Here is a 19305-nt window from a genome sequence, read left to right on the forward strand (position 1 = left end):
ACTGCAATAGCAGTGATTTTGGTACCAATTGTAGCAGACAATAAACCACACAATAGGCAGATATGCAGTAATATGTAATATTAGAAATGCAATATATGCAATGCAATAAGAACAGTGAAATAACAATAATACGATGAATATAAGACAAAATAATAAGTATCACGCTTTGTATGGAAATGTCTGCTGTCACTTTAAGAATGGTGAGTGTGCACACTAGGGGTCTGCAGGATATAGCAAAGTAGTAAGATCAGAATTATGTGTTGCAACACCAGATTGATGCACCCTGGGGTGTATAAAGTGAAGGTCTCACCAACTCCCAGTGATAATGAAAGAATAAAGATCCTGTGAGGCAGAGCAGATACAGGGAAGCAGTCTGGCAGCTTTAATCCACACTGAGCTTGGAATGCTGGTGTAGAGAAAGGCTTCCTGAATTCCTGAGGAGATCCACAGTCCAGATCTGGTGTAAACGCTGGCAACTCACTACAGGGCTGAAGTCCTATCTATCCTACAGGGATTACTTCCCTAGCAATAGCTCAGGCAGCTGCACTAGTTCCACTCACTATGATGGCTGACTGGAAAGGGTTAACTAACTCCCTGTGCTTCTGACTGTGGGATTCCCTATATGGGTAAATATTCTATAGGTTAAATCCCTAACTTCCTACTCAGATAAATCAGCAGGAACACTCACAGCAAAAGGGAGAAATCGCAGGCTGGCTCTCATTAGTGAAATGGGGACGAATGGTAAGCTTAACCTGGGGGCGGCACATACTATTAAAAAATATATTGTGAAAATGGTTTATTTATATGAAGCAGGGTTTTACATATGAGCTGTTTTATGTAATATATTTTTATAGAGACCTACATTGTTCGGGGAGTATAGTTTTCCCTTTAACGTGGTACACTAATCCGTGCATTTAACTGATTGAAGTAATGCTGCTGTTAGTAGTATTTCTTGCTCTTTATATTGATACAAATGTGCCTTCTGTTTCTTGTGGGTTTATGCCTATTTCCTGTGTTGCCTTCACTTAAACTAGAGTGTGCGAATGTTCTGCTATTCAGATATACTTAGATCTAAGCGATATACTTCAATCCAGTACTTGGCAATCAGCTGCAATATTACTTGCCCAAATAAGTGCTGATTAGCCTGTACAGCAAGCTTCATAATGGTATCATTAGTGGAAGCATTTAGCACTTTCCGCTCATTGCTATGTTTAACACTAATCTATTTACTAGGCTATGAGAGCTTATTCGGCACAGTGGAAGTATGCAAGCACATTTTTCAATTTAAACTTTTAAACTTTCACTTGCAAAAAAAAAAACTATGGTAGCTTGTTTAAGAAATGTTTCAGAATAGTGGTCAGGCATATTAGTGCAGCTCTTGCACGTCCTGATGAATGATCAGCGCATGTACAAATGGCATTACAATACCTGTAGTCTTTGGGCCACATTTACCTGGGGGGAAAGAAATGCTTGAGGTGTTAAGGGCATGCACTTTATCTGCCATGTACTGTATACTGTACTGATCTCTGTTGTTTTAAATGTGGAAGAATAAGTGGGAGTGTTTTTAGAGCAATAATTTGACTGACTGACAGACTGAATTAGTCACTTTTACTTTAAATTTGTAATGCCACATTAACTATCACAGGAAAAACAGCAATCAGAGGACCAAATCTAATTATTGATTGACTGCAGTTGTACCAAATTAGAACTGTTTTCATGATCGAAGTGTGATAAATCTCAATTCGAGTTGGTGGTTTTAAATTCAAAATTGTAATTTTTGACGAAAAAACCAATTCAAAAATTGAAATTTGAATTTACCATTGGAACCTTAGTAAATTTTAGTAAACCCCAAAATGTCACTAATCTTACTTCCATCTCTAGGCTTTTGTGCCTAATAAGCATTGATCATGTGAATAACTCACCCTGGTGGTCTAGTGGTCTAGTGGTTCAGCGGCGACGCCGCCACGCCATGCCGCGTCTTCCTATGTGCCGGTTCCTTAGGACTAGCGGCGCGCATCCTCTTGTTTTATAGGCGCATTCATGACGCCAGCATGCAATGGCGCTAAATTCAAAGATATTTAAAGGGGCCTTTGGTATTTTTTCATTGCCCGTTATAGGTTTATCTCCTTAAGTTCCTGGGTGTTATTTCGTCTGTTCCTGATATCTGATACCTGTTTCTGACCCCTGTCTGCCTGATTAAGCTGACTTCTGTGATCCCGACCCCTGCCTGGTAAACCGACTATTCTGATATCTGTATTCTGACCCGTGCCTGTCATGACCATTCTTGATTGATCTCCCGGCTTTGACCCCTGCTTGTTTGACTCCGCTTGTTTTCTGCCTTTCACCGACCCGGCCTGATTTTGACTATGCTTTCTGTCTGTGACCTTCTGCCCAAAAGACTTTTGCTTAAGAATCATGCCCCTCTGCTCGTCCGGAACCCTTACCTTGGCTCCTCCCTTTGTAAGACCTGGCGGCATCCGATTAGCCGAGGGCTCCTCCCAAGGTGAAAGGCGGCTGTTAAAGGTGGAAGCAAGAGCAGAGACCAGGGAGCCTAGTATTGGTTCTGGATTTTGGGTGCAGATGGTGAAATCATGCGATAAAAGGAAATATATCCCCCTTTTCAACATCAGTGCAATTAATATACTGAGCATACTTTTAGCAATTTTTTTATTAAGTTAATGTATTTCTTGCACTAAACAGGGCAAGAAAGTCATAACATTTTACTTTTTACAAGCACAATCAAAATAAATCAGCAGTCCACTGAAAAGCACTCTGAATAAACAGGCCCCTCTCTTCAGTTGCTGTGTGTTAGGCTCTGAGACAAAGAGAAGCTCATTAAACCTTGCCCTGTTTAGTGCAAGAAATAACAAAAATATATAATAGTTCTAAAGTATGTTCAGTCTTATTCATTCAACTAATAGTGGATATGCTGCTTCTTTTTATGGTTTATTTTGAAGAACAGATTTAAACATTCTGAGTCAGTTGCAGTAAACAAGTCTCTCCCAACTATTAGTCATATTTAGTCATAATAGTCACTCAGTCATAATAGTCAAATGTAGGCATGAGCTTATACCAATTAAAGTGCTAATCGGTTCTATTTATAAAGGTACGGTATTATGTATACAAGGTATGGTTTAGGCCAAACTAATGCCTCAGACCTGGTTTAACCCAAGTCAATGGTAAAAAAAAATCACATTCTTACAAGGCCAGCATCTCTTTTTACAATGTAATTTTATACTGCTGTACAAATAAATGCGCAATTTTATAAATAAGCTTGATTTGTGTGGCATATTATTTTTGTTCATGGTTTCATAAATACAACCCTTAAAGCACATCTAGTTACATAGTTAAATTGGGTTGAAAAAAGACCAAAGTCCATCAAGTTCAACCCCTCCAAATGAAGCCCACTATCCAAACACACACTGGCTCCTCCATACCCTCACATGTATACCCATATATAAACTAATTATAGGTTTTAATATCACAATAGCCTTGGATTTTATGCTTGTCCAAGAAATCACCCAAGCCCCTCTTAAAGGCATTAACAGCCATCACAACATCACCCGGCAGTGCATTCCACAACCTCACTGTCCTCACTGTGAAGAACCACCTACGTTGCTTCAAATGAAAGTTCTTTTCCTCTAGTCTAAAGGGGAGGCCTCTGGTGCAGTGATCCTCTTTATGGGTAAAGAGATCCCCTGCTATTTGTCTATAATGTCCTCGAATGTACTTGTAAAATGTAATCATGTCCCCTCTCAACCTTGACAGTCTACCCTCAAGTCTTCCACCCCTCTAAACAGTTTAGTTGCACATCTCTGCACTCTCTCCAGCTCATTTATATCCCTCATAAGGGCTGGAGTCCAAAACTGCACAGCATACTCCAGATGAGGCCTCACCAGGGACCTATAAAGAGGCATAATTATGTTTTCATCTCTTGAGTTTATGCCCTTTATTTTCTATAGTGGCCACAGAAGGACACTGCCTGGAATTGATAACTTGTTATCTACAAAAAACACATCCTGCCATTTAGTGTAAAACTTGCATTTATACTATTTTTATTATTTGATTATATATATTAATATTTTGGTGCTTTAATGGAATTCCATTAGGAGAACATCCATTTTCATTTGCTGCATGTACAGGAAATAAAGAAATTACAAAACTTCTTCTGGTGGATCACCAAGCCCCACTGAATGCCCAAGATTCTAAATTTGCAGCACAATTGGAAAAAAAAATCTTTATTTTTAAACTGTGCACCAGTTTTCACAATCTGCAGATTGTCTGTTACCTTACTACAAGCATTGTACTCGCAGTCATGTCGTTTCTTGTTTCCCCTCAAAGGAGTAGAACCCCCATTTTCTGGGGACCAGAAAAAAATGGTATAAAACCCAGGAAATGTATTATGCATATTATATAGGTGAGACCACAAACAAATGGTGTACAATTAAGGAAAACGTAAAATCAGGCAATGTAAGATTGAAGTTTCACTGTATTATTAACCCTTCAGCTGTTGAATATTCTGACACAAAAAAAAAAGTATTATATGTATTAGTGAAAGCTACAGTAACCATAGAGTCCTAATAAACTCTAGTGGGTCGCTGGTATAAAAGCAATGCAAGCAACTTTTCTGTTGTGATAATAATTTTTGCGGTGTATTTTATGGGGTTATTTATCAGTCCGAATGCGAAAAACTCGAAAAAATGTAAGTTCTTTTTACTACAGGTATAGGATCTGTTATCCAGAAACCCATTATCCAGAAAGCTTCGAATTACGGAAAGACCATTTCCCGTATATATCAAAGAGTGACGTTAAAGATCGCCACAGTCCGCTAGAGTTAAATTCCACCACTCTCCATTCATTTCTATGGGATTTTTAAAGGAGTATTTATCCAAAGATGAACTTTCACTTTTACCCATTAATAAATACTCCTTCAAAAATCCCATAGAAATAATTGGAGAGTGGCTATCCTGATCCTGTAGCCTGTCTCATGTATGCCATGATCTTAGTACTCGTGCTGCACAAAATTCTCATTGTGTATAACACCTACAAAATAATGATGGCTTCACTATATTAAAGTTGGCAGCCAATGAAGGAAGTTAGTGAATATGTTTATCAATTATTCATCATAACTAGCATTATTGGCTCAGTTCCTTTGTTACTTTCTGAAATTCCATTTTCTTGCAAAAACCATAAATAATGCAATGGGCCTCCACATGCTCAGCCAAAAGAATTTTAGGAGAATGCTGAAGTCAAAAAGATTTTTTTTAGAAAAAAGTAAAAGAAATACCTTCTCTTTCTAAGGGTATCAATTAAATATGGCAAGTTTTTTTGTTTTTCATTTTTTAGCATCATTCCCATCTAATGTATTTAGCAGCTCAATGTAATATAATATATAAGGTTGAATTAATCCCAGTGTAGAACAACACTTTGCCTTCAGCCGGCACCACATGGATTCAACTTTCATTTTATATTCAGTATCAGAATAAATGTGACTGGCAGGTAGAATTGTGTTAGTTGCCTGAGCAATTTTTTGGCTGATATTATTAGTGAGCTTCTAGAGAAAAACATGGACTTTGAAGAACATTTCTTCTATTATTGCACTTGGGTGCCTATTGAGCAAATTTTCTGATGGATTTGTAACATTTAGTGCTTATGACACACAATAGTTTTCAGTGGAAAAGGGGTAAAGTTGTGTGTGATTCAATCAATGCTGCTGCTGCATTTGTGAAATAGAAAATGGGAAAAATACAGCATTGTATAAAATAAACACAATCTCTCCATAAGCAAGGCATACATTTTGCACTTTTTTGCAGACTTTATTTGTGCCATATTTTTTCCATATTATTTATATAATCACCCCCCATAAAAATACTCTTACCTATCTAAGCTTTCATATAAGCAAGAAATCTCTAAACAGCTTTTTTCATCGCTTGGTAACTAATCATTCTTGTATGGGATCCATTATCCAAAAAGCTCCAAATTATGGAAAAGCCACCTGCCATAATCCATATTTTTTTTAAATAATTTGCTTTTTCACTGTAATAATAAAACAGTAGCTTGTACTTGATCCAAACTAAAATATAATTAATCCTTACTAGAAGCAAAACCGGCCGATTGGGTTTATTTAATGCTTACATGACTTATATGACTTTCTAGTACTAAAATATGAAGATCCAAATTATTGATAGATCCGGTATCCAGAAGACCCCAGGTGCAAAGCATTCCGGATATCAAGTCCCATACCTGTAGCAGATGCACTGGGTTCCATTTACTGGACTGATTCATTGTGTCCTAATTATAAAAAATATTTTATTTTTAAGATATTCAATAAAATGTTAGCCCAAATACAGGTGTGTATCTGGAGCCTATACTACTATCTAGCATTGGACTTTTGGTAGTATATATTTTAAATAAAGAGTACCTATTGTCTTCTGCTACTGGCTATTTGTCCTGTGTCACTGAAACATAAAATCGTAGGCTACATTTACTATCGCTGGATATAGAAAATGATCAATACCAAATCAGCAATATCAGACATGTGCAACTAGGTATATACTGTAATATGGAACAGTGATTCTTAACATATGGGTTGTGACCCAAAATTGGGTTCCATGCCGTTTATGGTGGGTGCCCTTGACTGCCATTTGTCTAATGAAATATTTTCTTTAACAGTGAATAATTAAATCATTTTAATTATAATAATTCTCAACTAATAATATTTTGGGTCCTCTGTGAAAAAGGTTAAGAAAAAACTAGTATTTAATCTTACACTACAAATAAGTGTAGAAATATCAGTTTATTGCCTGCTCAGCCCACAGCAGCAAAGCTTTACACGTTCTCATTTTGCAGAGGGGCAAAAAACGGAAAATCCAGAGTCGCTGGTAGATTGCACAAATAAATAATATAGGATTACAAAAAACTAGTTCATCCTTCAGGTGGCTGAATAATAAAATACATAATTAAGATGCCTACTAAACATATGAATGGAAAGTGACCCCTGCCTCATAAGAAATATTTGCAAAAGGTGGCAGGATCCCAGGAAAACAAAGCTGAAGCAACCATATAGATGTATGGTCCATAAACAGAATTAAATTGGGTATACTCTCTGGATACTATTTTAGGCAGAAATCCAAAGTATTGCATTATAAACAGTCCATCAGAAAAAGAACAACTTGTCTTGCCATGCTTGGGTCTTCCTTATCCATGGCATTCTGTATTGTCTAACACTTACATGCATTTAGGTATGCATGTGTCAGTTATTTTATATAGGTCAAACTGGCAAGTCCAAATGGATTTGAGAAGACGAAGAAAAAGCTTTTAGAAAAATACAAAGTTGGAAAAGGCAGCAATCAAGAGGTGAAATTTTAACTTAAAGGGATACTGTCATGGGAAAAAACATTTTTTTTCAAAATGAATTAGTTAATAGTGCTGCTCCAGCAGAATTCTGCACTGAAATCCATTTCTCAAAAGAGCAAACAGATTTTTTTATATTCAATTTTGAAATCTGACATGGGGCTAGACATATTGTCAATTTCCCAGCTGCCCCAAGTCATGTGACTTGTGCTCTGATAAACTTCAATAACTCTTTACTGCTGTACTGCAAGGTGGAGTGATATCACCCCCTTCCTCCCCCCCCCAGCAGCCAAACAAAAGAACAATGGGAAGGTAACCAGATAACAGCTCCCTAACACAAGATAACAGCTCCCTGGCAGATCTAAGAACAGCACTCAATAGTAAAAACCCATGTCCCACTGAGACACATTCAGTTACAGCCTGCCAGAAAGCATTTCTCTCCTAAAGTGCAGGCACAAGTCACATGACCAGGGCAGCTGGGAAATTGACAAAATGTCTAGCCCCATGTCAGATTTCATATTTGAATTTAAAAAAATCTGTTTGCTCTTTTGAGAAATTGATTTCAGTGCAGAATTCTGCTGGAGCAGCACTATTAACTGATTCATTTTGAAAACATTTTTTTAATTAACTAATAAACTAGAAAACACAAGTGTATTCACCAAGAGTATTCTGAAAACCCACAGATGTTCTACTACCTTATAAAGAGAGCATAGAGCATGTATGACCTAACTGATACTGACACGTGGAATACCCAAAGATCTGTGCTTATTTTACATTATATTATTATTATTATATTATTACATCCAGTATCAACTCCAAGGTAAATAGGAAACTTACTGCCTCTATTTTCTGTATTTGTTCTCAATTGCATTGTCTATTGATGATGTCACCGCAGATGGGTAACAAACTAAGGACCAAGGTGGTTCCTCTATAAAATAAATCTACAATCAACACTGTGAGATAATGACATTTCCACCTATACTTTAAATACTAAACCTTTTTATACTAAGTTATGTGAATCAGTGCTCACAAAAAAAGAGCATGTATTCATATCCAGCAATACCATTTACTCTGGCTGCTCGCCTTTCTTCTGTTTGTGCAGTTCAGAAATAAATGTCTTCATGAAAAAGCAAAAGCTTCTAAGTAATTCTTTTCCCTTCATTTGCACATTTCTTTTTTATTTTAGAATTCTAGACCTGCAAAGGGCACTGGACTGAGTAAATATTAATGCTCCTCATAAATATTTTGTTTGGACAATTAGGAAAAACTGTCATTTATTTTTGCTCTAAAATATATTGTCATAATAATCAGCTGAATTAAACATAAGCTCTCATATATTTATATTATTAACCTATTTTACAATTTAAGGAAAAGTAGAGGGTCATTTTATTGTTTTGGAGGACTGCAATATAAAACAACAAAAATCTGTTTATAAATAAAATAAATATTTTATATACGCACATAAACCAGCACAGTATAAAGTGAGAGAACTCAAAGTGCATGTTTTAAATGTATTTTTCTATGTTTCCTTTCCTCTACCATATTCAGAGATCATATACAGGTATTTATAAGAACAGGTGCACCAGCAGTAAATAGAAATGAATTAAGGTCAGGGCATGTCAGAGGAATCTATTACAAAGTTACATAGTTACATAGTTAAATTGGGTTGAAAAAAAAAACAAAGTCAATCAAGTTCAACCCCTCCAAATGAAAACCCAGCATCCATACACACACCCCTCTCTACTTTTAATTAAATTCTATATACCCATACCTATACTAACTATAGAGCTTAGTATCACAATAGCCTTTGATATTATGTCTGTCCAAAAAATCATCCAAGCCATTCTTAAAGGCATTAACTGAATCAGCCATCACAACATCACCCGGCAGTGCATTCCACAACCTCACTGTCCTGACTGTGAAGAACCCCCTACGTTGCTTCAAATGAAAGTTCTTTTCTTCTAGTCTAAAGGGGTGGCCTCTGGTACGGTGATCCACTTTATGGGTAAAAAGATCCTCTGCTATTTGTCTATAATGTCCTCTAATGTACTTGTAAAGTGTAATCATGTCCCCTCGCAAGGGTCTTTTCTCCAGAGAAAATAACCCCAACCTTGACAGTCTACCCTCATAATTTAAGTCTTCCATCCCTCTAACCAGTTTTTAATAACAGTGTCCACACATTGGCGCATGCCTGCTTACTGTGATTGTGATGTCCAAGACTGAAGGGAACAGCATTTAAATTATTTATATTGTTTAAGTAAAGTTAATTTTGCTAAACAAACCTTAGACAAAAGTATTTGGAATTAATTTGTTAGAGTGACAGGCCTCAGATTTATGATGGAGAGAACTGAGGAATACAGAAGGATAACAAGCATTGTGATCTATTTTGGGATTTTTCAAAACTTTGAATTTTTTTTAACTTAGGCTAATATATAACTCAATGATCATGTTCATATTGATATTCTGAGATACAAATCACAATGTTATTTTGTTCTTAAGGATATATATCAGACAAAAGGAAAACTTTAGACTGGCGGGAGTGCTAATTACATTTTTGGAGCATTTATAATATTCATCAGCGAGGTATACATTTTAATAATGATTATTATTATGATTATTCATAACACAACAAAAGGCCAATAAAATCAAGGGGACAGCCACAAGTTGGACTGGGAACTCTGTGGGCCAGTCTAATTAAAATTGTTATACAGGTATAGGATCTATTATCCAGAATACTTGGGAACCTGGGTTTTCCGGATAAGGGGACTCTAAAGTGGACCTGCCACCCAGACACAAAAAGCTGTATAAAAAAAGTCCTTTTCAAATTAAACATGAAATCCAATTTCTATTTTTTATTAAAGCGTTCATAGCTGTTGTAAGCTTGTTTAAAAGTCTCAGCTGTCAATCAAATATTGCCTGCCCCTCCTCTATGCCTTAGGTATAGAGGCTGGGCAGACAATTACTTTCACTTTCCATTCAGCACTTCCTAGAGCTCTCCTCACATTCCCCCATTCTCTTCACCATGTAATTGTGTAGCCAGCGCATGAGGATGGACATCAGGTCCCCCATTCTGGTGCACAAACAGGATTCTGAGATGATGGAAGGCTTGTCTTAATAACAGTGTCCACAAAATGGCTTCTGCCTGCTTGCTATAATTATGTATTCCCAGACTGAAGGAAATAATTTATATAGTGTAATTAAAGTTCATTTTGTTTGATTAATGGGATAATATAGGATTTTGAATATATTTTTGGGGTGACGGGTCCCTTTAAGTCTGCTACAAAATCATTTAACCCAATAGGATTGTGTTGCCACCAATATGGATTCATGCAGCTTAGTTTTGATTAAGTACAAGGTATTGTTTTATTATTACAGAGAAAAAGGGAATCATTTATTTGCTTAAAATTGAGTCTATGGGAGATAAATATCTCAGATGCATGAAACTAAGAACAGTTGTCTTTTACCTGTGTATAAGACCAATATCTACTGTATACAGAGAGTCTCCGGGTTACAAACTTCTGACTTATATACAGCTTGCATTTATATATGGAGACTTTTATAGTAATGTAATGTGGTTTGCTTGGCCTTTATTAGCATTTAACAACTCGCCCCAACCCCCTCTGGAGTGTATTGTCTATTGTGCAGTGCAGAACGCTAATAATAAATAATGTATTAAGACAAACATCTGTCTAAATTGAATTTAATAGGTAAATGAACCTTTTCCAACTTACATACAAATTCAATTTAAGAACAAACGTACGTAACCTGGGGACTGCCAGTATTAATTGGATGGAGCCATGCTTCTGAATAAAATCAATTTGATCACATTTATTTTCATTAATTTCAGAACTGAAGTCATCCAGTACATAGCAATAGTCACTATATCTGCCCAAGTCTTATAATTATCTTTTTTTTTTTTTTAGATTCCACTGCTCATTAAGCTAGGCCCAAGAATACATATTGGGAATGCATCTACTAGAGGACCATTTCCTTTGCTAATGTACAGTAACCTGCTACTGTTTTTATACATCATAAAACAAATCAATTCAAAGACAAATATGCCAATCTTTTTATGTATATGAGTTGTGTTTAAACTGTGTTTGTATTAACTGGTCAATATTGTCACATTCCAAAAAATTTTTTTTAAATATTATCCGTGTTTTAATTTTCTTCCAATTTGCTTTTTTGATGCCATGAAATTCATAATAACAATGAATAGTGGAAAATAGCAAACATAACATATACAGTATATACATCTATTAATTGCTTTTCGTTTAATATGTTAAAATATATGATTATATCCTTAAGGCAACAGTGGGTGTAGAGTATATTTGTGGTATTCCGGTAATAAAGCTGAATATAACCCATTGCAAAGAAATCAGCTCTGATATTGTTTGTTAAGATGGCCATAAATGCAAAGATTTGATGGTATGAATCAAAAATTCATACGGTTTTCAGGCGTGTGTGGAGTGTCCCGACATTTTTCGTGCCATGACAATCGGCCGTTCAGTTGATCGGTCAGGTTAGATCATTTCTGTCGGCTACTGATAATATCTCTGCATGTATTGTCAATCTGACGATATCAGTGGGAGACTGTCACCAGCTTTTGTCTGACCTATCTTTCGTACGATTGCTGTCAGGGGCAGAACATCGTCTGACCTGTTGTTTTACTACTTTATTTGATCTGAATGGTTAGTGGCAGGTCGGGAGATGGCATGAACGATCGATCATCCGATGGGAAGGTAAATCTGCACGTCTATGGCCACCTTTAGGAAAACAAGTTGCTGTTCCTGTAAATGAAGTTCTCACAGAAACAGAATCATTCCAGCATATAAAGGATTTTGTCTTCAGCAGCATTCAGTGCCACACCAGCTTTGCACATAAAAGAAACATGTTTTATTCTGCTAATCAGAGAGCATTGCTTCTCAGGCAAAAATGAGCAATGTTTATCTGCTCCCATATGTACAGGATTACACCTTCTGTCTCTGCTTTCTCACATCAACGAAATGGAAATTCAGCTCTTTTGTCTATTACTACAGTAAGAATTATTAACTCTAATAAAGAGCTAATTGGCTGGCAGTAGCTACAATACATTCCATTACAATCCAGAGTAATATATTTTATATACTAAACTGGCAACTTGTATTCAACACATTTACAATGGATATAATATATAATTCCTTTCCGTACAGGTATGGGACCTCTTATCCAGAATGCTCAGGACCTGAAGTGTCCCAGATATTGGATCTTTCTGTAATTTGGATCTTCATGCCTTAAGTCTGCTAGAAAATCATGTAAACATTAAATAAACCCAATGGGCTGGGTTTGCTTTCAATAAGGATTAATTATACCTTAGTTGGGATCAAGTACAAGGTACTGTTTTATTACTACAGAGAAAATATTTGGATTAGTTGGTTAAAATGGAGTCTATGTAAGACACCCTTTCAGAGCTTTCTGGATAAAGGATCCCATACCTGTAATGCCTCAAAAAAAATTTCATCTGTCGATGCACTGACCAGAATATTGGATTAGCTGATGCTGCAGCTCCTCTTCATTTCCTGTTTTTCTGATTGTGCTCTTTGGTCCATGGGTTGATTGGTTTGAAAATGCACTCGATGGGCCTGTGTATGGCTTAACACATAGGGGCAAATTAACTAAAGGGCAAATTTTTGCCTTGGAAGGCTCCACCACACAGATGTTATTTTGCAGCGCATACGCTTATTTATCAAAATGGCCAATAGGAGTTTTTAATTATCAAAATGCAAAGTTACGTCAGCGCTGGCATTTCTAAGCAAACTTTTGCTAGCGTTACTTTCTTCCTAGCGAAACTTCGTTAACACACTTACATCAATTTAAATATGGTGGGTACATATAGGTCATACAGTATATATGTCTTTATTAGTAATGCAATTAGTAATGAAATTGCTGGAAGTGGCCGCTTATTATTAAAAATGTCCAAGGAAGCATAATAAATACAAATCATCTCTTGTCCTAGACATGAGCCTGCCCTAAAACAAATGTGAAATGAGCTTCAATGGTTAAAGAAAAATTACAAAAAAATATATTTAACATTTAGGGGCCCATTCACTAAGCTTGAGTGAAGGAATAGAGGAAAATAGAGGAAAAAAATTAGATTTTCGAATTTTTTTTGGCTACTTTGACCATCAAATTGGCTAATTCGACCTTCGACTACGACCTTCGACTTCGAATCGAACGATTCGAACTAAAAAATCGTTCGAATATTCGACCATTCGATAATCGAAGTACTGTCTCTTTAAAAATTTCTTCGACCCCCTAGTTCGCCACCTAAAACCTACCGAGGCCAATGTTAGCCTATGGGAAGGTCCCAATAGTCTTGCTAACAATTTTCTGATCGAAAGATAATCCTTCGATCGATGGATTAAAATCCTTCGAATCGTTCGATCGAACGAATTGCGCAAAATCCTTCGACTTCGATATTTGAAGTCGAAGGATTTTAATTCGGCAGTCGAATATCTAGGGTTAATTAACCCTCGATATTCGACCCTAAGTAAATGTGCCCCTTAAACATAATGCCACATTAAATATGAAAAAATGCCAGTGTTTTGTCTTTTTTTATGACTTTTCGGCATACAGGATATGATGTCACTGACATAAGATTGAGGAGGATGTAGCTTCATCTTATCAATTTGCCAGCAGACGAAAGGGTAACGTAGTGGAAATTTGCTAGCGAATTGTCCTCTACTCCTGTTAGTAAATTGGAGATGTCCCTGTGAATTGCTGTTTTGGTGAATTTTCTCTAGTGATGGCCATTTGGCCCTTTAGTAAATCTGCCCCAAAAATCCCAGTCAAAATTCTGCTTGTCAAACTGGCACTTCTGTAGAAACACATTTCTAGAACCAGATATGGTTTTTTTTTCAACTCTCTTTACACATGTAACAATGAATTTGCTTGAAAAACGTTCTTTTTAAATCTTGCAGTGGAAAATCTTTTCCCCTGGTTCTGCTTGGTGTTTATTATTATTATTGGCTTCAGCTCAGGTGAGAGGCACATCATATAATGTACAAAATGTTAAACTGGCCGTGCATAAAACAATCACATTGTGAATGAAATGCATCGCTACTTTAGAGTTAAGTCTGTGATTTATAATTTAACTCTAGGGTCTCAGGAGGATATTGGGTCACGTTACAAGAACAGATCTTTTTATGAATACAGCTTCAGGGGATTTTCCAGTAAAACAGCAACAGTGAGGTTATCCATCAAATTAAAGTGTATTCACCCACATAGTAAGATGTACGGTCTACTCTTGCTCTCAGCAATTCATGTTTATGGTCTATGAAAATGGAAACGGACAACCATAAATTACAAAATGATAAGGACAATGTGGGAGAATGTAATAAAAGTCGGTAACGGAATATATATTTGCAATGCAAAAAGTTATGCCTCTGTGCAAACAAATTTAGCTTTGTGTGAATTTAATTTAGCTTTTCGAACCTGGAAACTGTTTAGCGACCACTTTCGACAGTGGAAGAAGGTTTGCGAATTTTATAGTTTGCGCCAGTGCGCAGTGAATGTAATAAAACTTCTTACTGAAAAAGTTGTTATGTTTGCTCCAAAAGATTACGACACCTTCAAGAACTTAAAAAGTGGGCAATGTACAATGAAAATTTGCAATGCAATAACAGTTTAAGGAAGAATATTACATTGCGAAATGCACATTTTTATTTGTGCAATTTGTTTTGCTCTTTGCAACATTTATTACATTCCCCCAATAAAGCCTTGTTAACTAAGATGGGCAAAGTACAAATATTTGGTGTAGATTGCCATGTTTTGTTACCCACATTGTTACCATGTTTTATTAGCAATCCAGTGCAAATTAGTGCACCTAATGCCTAATGGCAAATTTGACAGCTCATGGGTAGAACTGGGTCAATCATGTTCCTATAGTGTACAGAAATTAAAATAGCTAGTTTCTAATATACTGAACTAAAACTCATTTATGACCATTTGTGCTCTCACAAAAAGTCTGCAGTTGCAGTGAATTTAAACCACTCATTAAAGGGATTGTTCACCTTCAAACACTTTTTTCAGTTCAGTTGGTTTCCAGATTGTTCACCAGAAACAAAGACTTTTTCCAATTACCCGTGAGGCACTAATAAGATATCGGAAATAATAAGCTATCCCATCTAAGATTTGTATTCTTGCCAGCAGGAAGGCAGTTTGGTGAGATTAGGCAGTTTGGGGAGATTAGTCGTCTGCAGTAGGAGAGATTAGTCGCTGGGCGACTAATCTCCCTGTTTGCCACCACCCTTAACTGTTCTAAATTGATACATTTTGGGGCAGATTTATCATGGGTCGATTTTCGAATCTGAAAAACTTCGAGATTCGAATTCAAAAAGACCAACTGAAATTATATCAAAGTTTGGTCTTTGTCGATCAAATAGGTCAATTTTCGATCAAATTCGAATCGTACGAATCAAAGTTTTCCCCAAAAAAACCTTTGATTTTTCAAAGTCCACAAATTGACTCCAAATGGGTTCTAAGAGGTCCCCCATAGGCTAAAACAGCAATTCGGCAGGTTTTAGATGGCGAATGGTCAAAGTCAAATTTTTCAAGAGACAGTACATGATACATTTCGAAATTCAAATTTTCGAATTTTTTTTTCAAACTCAAATTGAATTTGGACTATTCTCTTGTTGAGGTACACAATAATTAGCTTTAAATTCGATTTTTTTCTAAATTTAATTTTCACTTCGATCTTTGATAAATCTGCCCCTTAGTTGATACATTTATCTTTGGCCCTTCTGAATAGAATCCCTGAGCTTCATTAAAGGCAGCTGTTAAAATTGATACAATAGTTGCTAATATTCCACAGATGCTGCTGAGAAATGTATCAAACTAAGGGGCCAATTCACCAAGCTCGAGTGAAGGATTCGAAGTAAAAAAACTTCGAATTTCGAAGTGTTTTTTGGACTACTTCGACCATCGAATGGGCTACTTCAACCTTCGACTTCGAATTGAAGGATTCAAACTAAAAATCGTTTGACTATTCGATAGTCGAAGTACTGTCTCTTTAAGAAAAAACTTCGACCCCCTAGTTCGCCATCTAAAACCTACCGAACTCAATGTTAGCCTATGGGGACCTTCCCCATTGGCTTTCCTACGTTTTTTTGGTCGAAGGATAATCCTTCGATCGTTGGATTAAAATCCTTAGAATCGTTCAATTCAAAGGATTTAATCGTTCGATCGAAGGATTTAATCGTTCAAACGAAGGATTATTCGAATATTCGAAGTCAAAGGATTTTAATTCCCAGTCGAATATAGAGGGTTAATTAACCCTCGATATTCGACCCATGATGAATTTGCCCCTAATTGTATCAACTAAATGTAGCAAATTGTAACAGTTCAGAATCTGCTCCTGGATCACTGAGCTGCCAGATTAAAACACCAGAGACAGGAACATTAATATTTTTGGAAAAACAGTAAAATATAAAAGACAGAAAGCATTTGATATATATATATATATATATATATATATATATATATATATATATATATATATATATATATATATATAGTGAATAAAGTACCCCCTCTTGTAAAATATAAGGATATTATTAGTTACCGAGGAGTTTCATGACTATATAAAAACACGAGGCCGAAGGCCGAGTGTTTTTATACAGGTCATGGAACTCCGAGGTAACTTCTAATATCCTCATATTTTACAACTGGGGGTACTTTATTTATTATAATACACAAATTTTAGTGAGTCATGTGACAGAAATGACATCACTACTCACCGTTTATAACTGATGACATCACTACTCACCGTTTATAAGGATATAATTTACAGGATATTCATGGCTTTTGTGTATTATATATATATATATATATATATATATATATATATATATATATATATATATATATATATATATATATATATATATATATATATATATATATATATATATCATAGGTGAAGTCAAGAGCACTCATGGGTATCGTGATAAAGAAGTACCAAAACATGTTGATGTGGGGTAGTTTGTAAAACTTCAATAAAACTTCTTTATCACGATACCCGTGAGTGCTCTTGACTTCACCTATTGTATGCTCTTGATGAGGAGCACTCGGGACTTGATGGATTGGCGGTGAGTGCCGGTTAATAGTATGACCATATATATATATTATATTTGTTTATGGTGAACAACAACGGAACTGAAAAAGTGTTTGGAAGGTAAACAACCCCTAAAAACCTTAAAGCTACTTATAGCCAAACAAATGCTTGCACTTCCATGTGGCTGTGCTCATCACTAGTGCCTCCATCTCCAATTCTCAATTCTCATGGTCCTACTGACCATGTCGAACTCCAGTACCATCAAGCTGGTGGTAGGTCAGCCAGTGTCTCGTGTCTTAAGAATTATAACGACATACAGCAGAAATGGTGGCATTGGGTTTGCAATTGCATCTAACTTGCAGCAAAATAAACACAATATTGTGCATATTGCTGCATTGGCCAGAATCGCTTTGGCCACAACTTTGTGGGACTGTGCGTTAAACCATGCCAATTTGAATTTAAAATGATACTTTGCTCACTGCACTTGAGTTTGTAAACCATCTAGTTCTGTGATATTCTAAACAAAATTTTTCTGTGAAATTCTTAACAAATTTTTTTGCGTGACAAGCAAGCAAGCAAGTTTTGTGAATTTTTCTCGATTCCACAAATTTTTCGGCAAAGCAAAATGGGACAGATCTAGCAAAGTTTGAAAAATGAAAGATAACATCTGAGTGCAGTGTGTTAGGGACGACATTGCTACGACATAATTTACTTGACTGCCCAATGCTTTCTGCATCTGTGATTGAGATGAGCAAGCGTTACTTCTTGAGGGAAGCAACAAAGGCAGGACCCAATACACAATCTTAATTGTACAATAGGAATCAAGTTTATGTCTGTTATATAGGGGACCCATTATCCAGGAAGGTCATCTCCTATAGAGTCAATTTTAATGAAATAATCCAAATTTTCAAAATAATTTCTCTGTAGTAATAAAAAAATACATTTTTTTTGATCTGAACTAAAATATTATTAATCCTTATTGGAAAAATAATCCTATTGGGTTTCATTTTTAAATCATTATCTAGTAGAATTAAGGCATGGTGATCCAAATTATGGAAAGATCTCTTATCCAGAAAACCCCAGGTCCCAGGCATTCTCGAACACAGTTCTCATACCTGTATTCCATTTTCATTAGGCAAAAAAATATTTTTGTGTATATATCCTATTGTAAATCAAAAATGCTCCCTTAACACTTCATAATTAGTTCTCATTAAAATGTCATTTTTGTCTCTGTAGGGTTGAAGAAATATTAAATGAAAATGGTGCTGAAAAATCTAAAGCAGCAGTTAACCCCGTCCAACCCTACATTTATTGGGATATCACCAGAAAAAATATCTCATGGATCGTCAACATGAATGATTCTTCAGACGCAATGCCGTGAAATGAAGGAAAAGAAGCAAAACTGGAACATTAATAAATGAAATGCAAATTGTTCTTTTTGTATATAGAAATATATATTTTTTATATCATTTTTTTAATCAAGAGACAGACTAAAGTTCACAGTGATGATATCGCTTAAGAATGGATTTTATCATGTCCAAGTTCTTTGGCAGGGGTACCCTGACAACATATGAGCTGTTTGCTGTGGCACATACATTCATCTCCTCAAGGCTACATTACTGCAGTGCATTCAGTGTTTGGATGCTCTTGTAACTCATTTGCAGACTGGAGCTGAATTCCAAAACGAGACTGCAGTTCTACAGGGAATTAATCAACAGGAGTCTCATTCAGTGGCACAGAGCAAGCGGAGGACTGGGAGCTGGTTTATTTAGGGATGGATATCGATTCTGCATGAAATGACATATCCACCCATTTTTGCCCTTCATCCCTTTTTATAAGGCTGCTATCAATTGGAG

The 19305-nt window shown here is 36.0% G+C and overlaps 1 long non-coding RNA gene across 1 annotated transcript; it reads left to right on the forward strand.

The window, feature by feature from the left end:
* Positions 1 to 634: 634 nt before the first annotated feature.
* Positions 635 to 18886, forward strand: LOC108717578. Its single transcript, XR_001935868.2, has 2 exons — positions 635 to 741; positions 18686 to 18886. It is a non-coding gene; the product is annotated as an uncharacterized LOC108717578 (long non-coding RNA).
* Positions 18887 to 19305: the final 419 nt, after the last annotated feature.

The sequence above is a fragment of the Xenopus laevis genome, chromosome 5S (assembly GCF_017654675.1).
Source record: "Xenopus laevis strain J_2021 chromosome 5S, Xenopus_laevis_v10.1, whole genome shotgun sequence".
Lineage (NCBI taxonomy): Eukaryota > Metazoa > Chordata > Amphibia > Anura > Pipidae > Xenopus > Xenopus laevis.